At 38.2% G+C, this 9,273-nt stretch overlaps 1 protein-coding gene across 1 annotated transcript in view; it reads right to left on the minus strand.

Annotated features, from left to right (window-relative positions):
* The window catches only part of thrb (thyroid hormone receptor beta), a gene marked incomplete in the record, with an annotated part of 43,499 nt that overhangs the window by 8,328 nt on the left and 25,898 nt on the right, over positions 1 to 9,273 (minus strand).

Genomic DNA, 9,273 nt, shown 5'->3' on the forward strand with positions numbered 1-9,273 from the left:
GGGGGGGGGGGGGGGGGTCACTAGAATAGTCTGAACAATTTTTTTATTATGGCTTTTGTGGTCAGTGTTTTTCATGTTTCCAGCTGGATTTTAGTTGATGTTGACCTAAAATGAACTGTTAAATTAAGAGTTGTTTTTTATAATAATGTAACATTTTTGTAATTTAATGTTTTATTTAAAAAATGTATTAAGTTGTCTTTTTTCTTTTCATGTAGGAAAAAATTTTTATTGCATAAACAAGTGAAGCTCAAAGTGAGGATATTCAACACACATACATCTACTGTTCCATTTGTAGCATCTAGGTACGGCCTGGTGGTGGATTTAAAAGTAGGCTAATCAAAAATTAGGCTGCCTGCTAATATTTAATTAGCACCGACTTCCACAGACAGCACCGTTGTGTCTAGTCAACTCACTGACTTAACTCCTGGCCCAATTTTGGGCTTCGGCTTAATGAGTTCAGTGCTTTGACCTGTGGCAGACTCGAAGACTGGAGGTTAACAAACTGATCAATACCTGTTTTGGGGGCTTGTTAAGAAAGCACTGATTCATCTTGCGTCAGCCTTCTGTTGCCTCACCATCAATCAATATGGACCCCCGCCCGCCTCAGTCGAACATTGGGCATCAGATGCACCAAGTCTGCACGTCACTGCATGACGCCTTAAGTCTCGGATTTACGCTTATTGGACTTAATTCGAAAATCCCAGACATCATTGATTCATTGATCAAGGAGGAGTCGTCACCAACTCGCAAAATTTTAAAAAACTTCGCACACAATACAAAGTGACTACCACAAAAGCACAAACAATATCATCGATCAGCAATTCTAGCCACCCATAAACCATGGAGATGCAAACAACCACCATCCAGGCTTCATACCTTTCTTGTGCGCCTCCTGCACCCACTGCAGGTGTGAAAAGTCCGGTTTGATCTCAGGGAAATATTCAGGCTGATAGTGGAAATGACTAAGAGGGATCTCCATGCCGCAAAAGTCGCTCTTAAAAACCAGAGGGCTGCCGGCGTACGAGCAGGAGTAATGCTGGCTGGGTGACCAAGCCTGCTCCATGCAGGGCGGATGGTGCAGCGGCTGGGGTTCACAGTGTCCGTACCCGGGCCCCTCACCTGGGTACATGCAGTGTTCCCCACCGCCCTGCACCCCGGCGTGAGGCATCTCATACATGTCTGGTATGCAGTAGTTCATCATGGAGAGCACAACAGCAGAGCACCATAAAAAGTTCTGGGTCGAACCATCTCAAAAAAGAAAAGCGAGTTCTAAAAATAAAAATCAGGTCTAAGAGAGAGCATCAAGCCATGTGAATGTAACAGAGGTATGAAAAAACTTCATAGAGGTTGACCCCACGTAGACGCACAAACGTTTCATCCACCAAATCTACAGACCTCAGACTACACCTAGCCACCGCCCCACCCGCCACCACCTGGTCGAATTGGGAAGCAGAGATTTATGACGACATAGAGCTCTAATCTTACACTCCACAAATCCTTGTTGTTCCACAGACAGCGGCGATGTCACAGATTAAGACCTCTGCGTGGTGCACCTACAGTAAATACAGTCTCATAACATCCACCGAGCGGAAAATTGTTCCAAAGACAGCGCATAAAAGCTCCAGGAACAAAACTTTAACTGCCTGTTTTGATGATCCAGTCCTCATATCATGTAAGAATTAGTAGCTCTCTTGCCCCTGACACCTTTCCTAACACCCCTTAACCTTTAACCTCTGTGCATTAACCCCTTTGCTTATCCTGTGGGTATTTTAAATAGAGTCAGAACAAGCTCACCAAGGTCAGTGACATATCATTATTCCTGCCAACTTTAAGTGAATGTTATAACACAGAAGATCTAAAGACGGGTTTTGTGACATAACCCTGACTTCTCACCATTAAGACTGTAATGTGTATTCACTGTATTTATTTGTGACCGAGCACAGTGGGAATTACAGTTTTTAAAAAGTACAATATACAAAATAAAAACCAGATTACTGGGCAAATGAAATCCAGAGAAAAAACTCTATTTAGTTAGTAATAAAGTTAAAAAGGTTACTTTTATTTAAGAAAATCAGATAAAAAACAAAATAAGTCTTTTTATTCTTAAAATATATTGAAGCATATTTTAAAACTGTTTTTATTTTTTACACATTTCCTACTTTTTACACTGAATTCTTACAAAATACAGCTATTTTCTTTGGGAAACTTTTCCGTCTAACATACTAACGGCTGTTCTCAAAATCAATACTGTTTCCCCACAATGTGAGACACGCGAGCGACACGCTGAGCGACACATTGCATGATCCGTGTCAGATAATACACCTATTATCCTGCACACAGCTATACTCGCCAATATTGATTAGGTTCCTGTTCAATAAAGATGGGATAAGCCTTATGGCGAGGATGTTAGGATTCATTATGCCTTTTTTAATAATGTAACACCGTTTCATCATACAGAACAACCTGTTGTCACTCAGTAAAAACAAGCCCTAAAGCATCAGCTTCTGATTGTGGCCCAGGTTCAGTTCCAACCTGCAGCCCTTTGCTGCATGTTGTCCCCCCTCTCTGTCTCTTTCCCCTTTCCTGTGTATCTCCACCTGTCCGATCAAATAAAGGCATAAAAAGCCCCCAAAACAATCTTTAAAAAGTCATCAATTTGATTTATTTATGTGTTTTCTTTCACTTTTCATTTGTACTAGTGCTTCCTCTGATATTTTAAACATCTTTTTTTTCTATTGATTTTATTATAAGTGCTTCATCTTAGAAACAAATCATAATAAGTGCAATAGTAAAATAATTTTACTGTATATATACACACAAAGCCCGATTTAGCATCTGCACTCATGCTTAAGACATTTGTCAAAGATGCCACTGGTTCATTAAAGTTCCCTTTCAATTACCAACCAATTAAACTGGATCTTAGTGTTAAAACACATACCAGAGGAAAACAACTGCATTAAGGGTTATGCCTTTACTTGTACAAAGAATACAGGATGACCAAGAAATACACTGAATCATATTAGTGACAATTAACAGCTGAGCCTGTGAACCCAGAATACTCATGTTTTCTACCCAGATATTAGAGCTTATTAAGTTTAATTTAAATATTATAATATTTCCAGCAGCATGGAGAGAGCTCCAGACTGATTATAGAGGAAGAACGAACTTATCATACACCTAGACGTAATTCTGCCCTAAAACTATTACAGATATAAGTCTCATGTGATCCTGTCTGCTAAGAAAACCCAACGTTGTTTGATGTCTGAATTAGATCATTAGTAGACAAGATTTAATCACCCAGATGCCTCTGATCTTCTTAAGATGACCAAATACAGACGCACTGAACATCTTGCCGGTTAATGGATCATAGAGGTGGGCCACAAACATATGAATGTGTGAACACATGGCGAAGTCTGAGTAAAGATGCATGCAGTTTTGGCTTTAAAATCCCTGCTGCTTGTACTTATATGAACTCTCTGAATCAGAGCCAGTCTGCACGGTCACCATCACGTCTTTGGGAAAGGCACGATCAATACGGTTGTTGTGCAGGATTATGAAGAAATACAGATCATCATGGTTCATACAGACTCTGGACCACAGAAGCTGATGTATTTTGTACTTACAAATACTCAGCTCTTCAGTGTCACAATTTTAATCACTGTTCTTATAAAACTTTAAAACATGCCAAAGCAAGGCCAGAGTTTGGTGCCACAGTCCACAGCAGGTGACTGAATATGAATGTCACTAAACTTTTCGTGTTTTAACTTTCAGCACTATCACAGTTTTCTAAAGACAATTGTCATTAAAACACTGTTTCCACATGATTTACAAAACAATTGAAATTGATTTTGTACACATACAGTATATTTGTTAGCCATCAAGCTATTAGTATTGTACCATTCCAGCTGCTTCTGTAACACATTATGTGTTACTAAATATATATATACAAAATAAATTGAATTGAATTGAATTGAATTAAACCAACACGGCTGCATAATAGACTGTATGCTATGTCCACCAGGGGCGGATCTAGTGAAATATTGATGGGGTGTCCAGAGGGTGGCATGGAGACTTTAAGGGGTAGCAGAAATATATCATAAACAATCTCATACATCAATACTTGCTTGGAAAAGCCCCCAAATAAAGATATTCAAACATTATTGTGGCACATTAGTAAAGCACTGAATAGAAATAATTAAAGGTGGCATTAGAAATTAATAAATTGTTTGATTTCCAAATACATCAATTCTTTATCATTGAACTAAACCCTGTCATTGAGTCTAAATGTGGCCATGACAGATCATTACAATTCCCTTTTTTAACACCTTATTTTTAAAAATGTATGTAAATTAACGTGTTCTGCCCCTGTTCCCCCCACACAGCCGTGCAGAGGGAAACGATAAGGCCATTGCATGCATTGTAACTTCAACAGCACAAGACTTCACACAGCCGCAGGTACAGAGCGCTGATGTGCAGAATGGCTCACTTTGGGGTATGTGTACTCCCCCGCAGCCATAGCCGCCTTAAATAAGAGGCCTCGCTGAGCTGGTCTGAACTGTGTACCGCTGTCTGTCGCTGTCTGTTTTCACTGTATGCTTTGCTGTGGAAAGGAATTTTCCCCATTTCAGTCTTATTTTAAATCTCTCGTTACTCAGAGAAATGTGATTACATGGAGTACCCCAATTCTGTGTTTGCCCTCATTATAAATTAAGAATGTTTCTGTAATTTACTGTATGTGTATTCTCCACATCGCGACCCTCAAATTTAAAACCAGCATCAAATAGTTTAGACCCATGTCATATTGTCCAGGACCTTCGGCAATTATTGACTACATTCTGGCCACAGCCCATAAGTAACAAAGTTCAAATCAAGTAGAAAAAATGATATTAAAAGTTACTAAATCTTCTAGGAAGTTAAAGTGTTCACTACACATACAATTAACATCACCATGCATGTATTTATCACAGCAACAAGAAATGTGATCGTCATTAGACTGTATGCATGTAGCTTTGAAGTGTCTGATACAGTATCCTACCAAGAGTAGAGTTTCAAATAAAATACGCAGCCAGGTTTATGTAGGTGAGCTGAGTGAGGGGCCAAATGAAAAGATTTTTCAGGACAATTTAGATTATTTCCAGGATATTTGGTCATTTTAATCAACTTCCAGGTGTTTCCATGAATGGAAAACTACTCTCAAGATGTCCAGGTTTTCCGGGACGCGTGGGAATATTATCTTCTGCTTTGTCCCTATGGTGATACGGAGATAAACAAATAATAAAATATAACAGAATGTAAAAATCTGTACCTGCCTATTTAGTTCATTTTCAGCATGGGTGCCGATAATCCCCTAATCCGGTGCTGCTTATGTGTCCAGATATAATATGACACTTAAAGCAATTTAAACATGTCCTCTGACTTATGTTTAAGTGACAAGTCTGACTGTGGAGCGCTGGCGTTTTAATCTCATTAGTTGTGGAGCACGAGATGATCTGCATGACAGCAATGCATCTGCATTCTGCAGAGCACGCACTCCCTGCTCAAATAGGCCGAGATGGGCCTGACAGCCCTGCTGAAACGTAACAAAGCTTCAGGGTGTAGTCAACGAGTCTAAAGTCACACTACAGACTGCACTGCCTATCGCCTGCTTTTCCAAAGTACAGTTAAAATAATATGTTCTCATTCAGTTTCAGTAGTCGAGCCATATTGGTTTTTTAATAGCCAATGCCAATATTTAGAGCGCAGGGTGACTGAAGGCGAATATCAACATTACAATGTAATATACCTGTTTAGTTTAAAAAGTAACATTTAATTTTAAACAAATGAAAAGCAATTTTATAGCGATCAGAAATTCCAATTTCAAAGAGACTATACAATTTGTGCTCATGTAAAATACCTAATCATTGTTTTTATTTGGATACATCAAAGTGCACATTACCACCTGTTTCATTTTGGATTTGTGCATGCAGAATGAATAACTGGCCTATGCTAATCATGCTAAATCAAGACTGACCAGTCATAATATGATTTACGATATTAAACATTACATTTTGTTTAAAAAGCTTGTTGGTCATTGGTTCCTACTGATGACTTAATAAATTAGATATAAATACATAAATACTGTAATAAAAAAATCCCTCATCACAGCAAATAGAAATTCTCCCCTTTAATAGCTGTAATGTCAAGTCATAATAATTTCATTTAGTCAGGTTTTATATATTTAGAGCTCTAAAACTGTGGAAAACTTATTTTGTAGTGCACAAATCATGATGATTTAAGAGAGTTAATGTTCCTTCAATCAACAAAAGCCTGAAATATTCTGGTTTACTGAACAAAAACTGAAATGGCTTTTTAGTTACTATGTATTTAAGTTTGTAAGAGACTGTGTAATTCAAATGTATTTAGATTTTTCAGTAATATACAGTATGTATTTAGATACTATATATATACTATAGTGTTTGTCTGTGGTTTAGGTCTGTACTATTTAATGATAGTCTGAGGATAAGAATGTCAAAGATGCTTTAGTTAATGGATTTTCTTTGTTTGACAGTGTATATGCTGCACTGATTCACTGTCTTTTAGAAAAAGTTAGTGTCCTAATGGACTAACCATAAAGATACAAACAATGTATCAAAAGATGAATTATATACTGCAGCTCTCAGTATTTATGCAGCACATATCTGGAACAAACTCCAGGTCTGCTGCAACTCGCAGTTCTTTAAATCACTGACTGAAGACTTTTCTGTTTGCTGCTGCCTTTTATTTAATAAAATCTGAGGCTTCGGATCAACACCCTGCAGCGAACTATAACTTTGACTCTCCTGTTTTTATCATATTTTATATTAAACTCTTTTTAATTGTATTTAAATGTCTTTTTATGTTTTATGTTACATTGTTTTTTTAATTGTAGTGAACTTGTATTGACATGCAAGCCTCTTCAGACAACATACTTTTTTTTGCAATTAGCACACTAGCACAGCGCTTCTGTCAGTTTGTCTGTAAGACAGTCTGTGGTTCCTCAGAGTATTAACAGCTCGTCCCGTTGAGCTGACGTTTGTCGCTCTGGGATCGCTGAGAGTCTTACAGTTCCACGAAAGTCCAATATTGTTGTTTATTTAGACGCATTCGTTGGCAGGCTCTCCAACTTGATTAGTACTTCATTACAGACGGGTGCGATGGAAAGGTCAACGAGTTAAAGCCTTGATATGTTAACCACAGATACACACTGCTGGCTGTAAATGGCTGTATGTCATTATAGGTCAGTGTATCTTTTGGTCATTTGATTTTATTCTCAGAAACCGGCATTAGAAGGCAAAAAAACAAGTTATTTTCATTTCTGAATACAAGAATTCAAGTTCAAATAAAAGCAGTTTTTCAGGGTGAGGGAAATTAAAAAAAGATTTGACTTTTAGTTTCTATCTATCTATCTATCTATCCATCTATCTATCTATCTATCTATCATTATTATTATTATTCATATTTGGAGTAACATTTCTCTCCAGGTGGGTTTCATTAATGGTCCAGGACAAAGTCTAGCCTCCCTCCTCTTCCTCCGTGCAGCTGAAAGCCCCATCCCCGTTGCACAATGAGCGTGTGTGCCTGCAGCGCTTCATACCTGCGGAGGTGGCTGCTGAAGGCTCTGTTGTTCTTGGCCGCTGTGCTGCCGACGAGCGGTGACTGCCCCAAGTCATGCGCCTGCTATGTTCCCACCGAGGTGCACTGCACCTTCAGATACCTGACCGCAATACCTGACCACATCCAGTCAGCTGTGGAAAGAATTAACCTCGGGTGAGCTTTGGCTTTCTTTCCGGCTTTTAGCAAACTGGAGAGCTGCAGATACTCTGGGGGAAGAATCATTTTTTGATTGATTTGAACCACAGACTGTGAGTTTATGGTTATAAGCAGGGGTTACATTACAAAGACAGTTAGCTACTGCTGCTTTTTTTTAACTGAGCTATACAACATCACTGGTAGAAAAATAAGTTACAACTTAACTTAGATAACTGGCCAAAGTTTAAATAAAAAGTCTTATGAAAGTACATTTTCATTTATTGACCATTACAGTAGCTAGCACACCTTAAATTTGTAATTTTGGTACATTAACATTATCTCAAGTTAAAACGTGTAACACTTTAACTTAACAGGTCAGCTACAGCTAATAGCTATCTTAACTAGCTAACCTAAACTATGTTTAGCTGTAATGTAATATTTATAATTACCAGCTCATCATTTCAGGATTTTCAGCTTCTGTAAACTGGTAAATCACCACTGTAGTCTTTCCCATTGCCATGGAAGACCTAAAGTCCCGCCCTGTCCTCAAGCTACCAGCTAGCTAGCTTCTCTCCAACATCTGGAACATGGCGCTGGAGTTGGGGGTCCAGTTTTGTGTCTCTTCCTCTCAAGTGTGAATGTGTATACAGACACGGTATGAAACACATAAATATCTATTCCGACTCTCTTTGGGGCTCAACGTTAACAGTATGTTTGTATGCAAATATAGGTATGCCATTAGTTGCTGCCTCATATTGCCACTATTAAAAAATGAAACTTTTTACTGGTTTTAAAAGCATTATATATATATATATATATATATATGTATATATATACATATATATATAATCTATGGTGCACACTGAGGTGTTTTCAGTCATTGTGCCTGGTAAAAACCTCCTCTTAAGGTGTGGTCAGGTCAAAATAGCACATTTTTACTGCAGATATTTTGACATGTCATGGCAGGATTAGCACAGTTGTAATTAATAACATGAATAATGGCTGCATTCCATTTAGTGTCAGCTCCAATGCCCTGTTATTGTGCATGCAGGCTTTAACTGTTAAGGAGGGAAAACCTGGACCATTTTTTTTATTTTTACAACTTAACTGTGGATACTTTGCTTGTTTCCCAACTTCTCTCTGCCCAAGTTAAACCTGAGGACAGGTCCAATTAGCCAGTTCAACTCAAAACACCTGTGCGGGAGTGCAGGGCCTTTAACTGAGGTATCTCCTTACTGCAAACCGAATCCTCTCGGATGCTGGAAACTAAATAAGTTGCCTTTACTTTGTCTGTGTGGTGTGGTAAAGAAAGAGATTATTAAACTACTGACAGAGTTAAGCTGTGAGGCATTTTTTTATTAGGATACTATTATAACTATTATGATATATTAGCAATATGTCGTCCTTGGTCACAAAAAACTTGTTTTCTAATTTCCTGTTTTAGCTGGAATGAGTATTAAGCCCGGTAGTGAAAACCAATGTGGCAATATTAAAGGCAATACCGGT

The sequence above is a fragment of the Morone saxatilis genome, unplaced genomic scaffold (genome assembly GCF_004916995.1).
Source record: "Morone saxatilis isolate NCDOM2014 unplaced genomic scaffold, NCSU_SB_2.0 Contig9, whole genome shotgun sequence".
In the NCBI taxonomy this organism is placed as follows: Eukaryota; Metazoa; Chordata; class Actinopteri; family Moronidae; genus Morone; species Morone saxatilis.